The sequence below is a fragment of the Brassica oleracea genome, chromosome C3 (genome assembly GCF_000695525.1).
Source record: "Brassica oleracea var. oleracea cultivar TO1000 chromosome C3, BOL, whole genome shotgun sequence".
Taxonomy (NCBI): domain Eukaryota; kingdom Viridiplantae; phylum Streptophyta; class Magnoliopsida; order Brassicales; family Brassicaceae; genus Brassica; species Brassica oleracea.
The window spans coordinates 30,385,532-30,387,270 of record NC_027750.1 but is presented as its reverse complement, the minus strand read 5'-3'; positions in this window follow the sequence as shown (position 1 = coordinate 30,387,270).

Below are 1,739 nucleotides of genomic sequence, written 5' to 3'. Positions count from 1 at the left end.
CATCTTCAGTCTCAGCTCTAAGACCCTCTTCTATCATCTCTTCGATCTCTGCCTCCAATGTCGCTCTTTCAGCTGGCGACTTTTCTTTTCGCTGTGGAGCTTTGCGCCGGTAAACCTGAGCTGGTGGGTTTGGCGTTGGTCGGCCTGCTCGTGGTGGGTTGGTTCTTGTCCCAGCTCGAGACGAAGTGCCTACATCCACAATGCGATCAGTTACGGGTCCGCGATCTTTCCCCATGTCATGCTATCAACAAGCTCAAAAATGTACAAGTGATACGATCAATAAGAAACAAACTAAAGCTTGTGAAGAGTTAATAAGTTCAGAAGCAACATGGGGCGTTCATATTCATCTTATATAACTCAATAGACCCAATTCTAACATCAAACAATCACTCCCATGTCAATTTTCGAAAACCCCCAATATGAACCCTAACTTTTTCAAATCCTAATTCAGCTCAATTAGACTCGTTTTTCATCTATCCAACTCATCAATCAAGCCTAAAAGGACATAATTAACGAGTATTGAACAAGAAATCAACCATGCAACCACTTTGAAAAAAGTTGGAAATTTTGAATGCGAAAATTAGATGGCGATTTCTCTATACCTTAGCTTGTTTCAGATAAACAAGGGTAGAGAAATGAAAAGTCGAAGTGAAATCACGGAGATAGCAACTTGAATCAACGAATTTGGTGTAGAATTGAGAGAGTTATGAGTTCTTAAGCTTTGGAGAATGAAAGTATGAAGTTTTGTGATAAGGGAGAAAGAGAGATACGATTTTGGAGAAGAAGAAGGAGTAGCTCGCGACTGGTTGATGATTTCGATCCGGTTAAGTTGAATTGAACCGGAAATCGACGTCGGTTCGCGTGATTTAAACCCGCAGCGGTCACTCGACACCGCTCCAATAGGCCGCTGCAACTCCCACAGCGGCTTCATGCCACGAAACCTCACAGACCACTGCGACAAGTACGAATCGGGCAGGGAGTAGAGTATTTTCACAGCCGCTTGAGTAGACCGCTCCGAGAGACCTCTGTGACACATGAAGCATATTTCTCATCTTCTCGTTTGGTCGCAGCGGTGTGTGAGGGCCGCTGTGCGTGGCCGCTGTGAGCGTTTTGAACCTCCCTACACCTTGTTCATGTCCACAACTTCTCCTTTTGGACTTGATGATCTGATAGACACAGAAAAATAACCAAAGACATACTAGAAATAGAAAAACTGAAAGATAAAAATATGTACAAGGATAGACATGGGACTTCCTCCCAAGTGAGCTTGTTTTAAGTCTCTAACTTGACTCCCTTTCTTTTTGGTTAGGCGGGAATGGGGTCGGAGAGAGGAACCGAGGTTCTCTAATCCTCTGTTGTGGCTCCCATGTAGAGATTAACCCTCTGTCCATTGACTGTAAAGTCTCCACCATCCTTGTTCCATATAGCAGCAAGATCCACGTCAACAGCCTTGGCTTAGTATCCTTCTTGGCCATGAGGTGTCTCAATGCAGCATGATCAGTGTAGACTATGACCTTTGACCCAACTAAGTAGCTTCTGAACTTCTCAAAGGCATAGACAATGGCTAGCAACTCCTTCTCAGTTGTAGCATACTTCATTTGGGCTTCATCAAGAGTTTTACTCGCATAGTAGATCACATGAGTCTTCTTGTCCTTCTTTTGACCAAGAACAGCTCTCACAGCATAGTCGCTTGCATCACACATGATCTCAAAGGGGAGATCCCAATCTGGTGGCTGCAC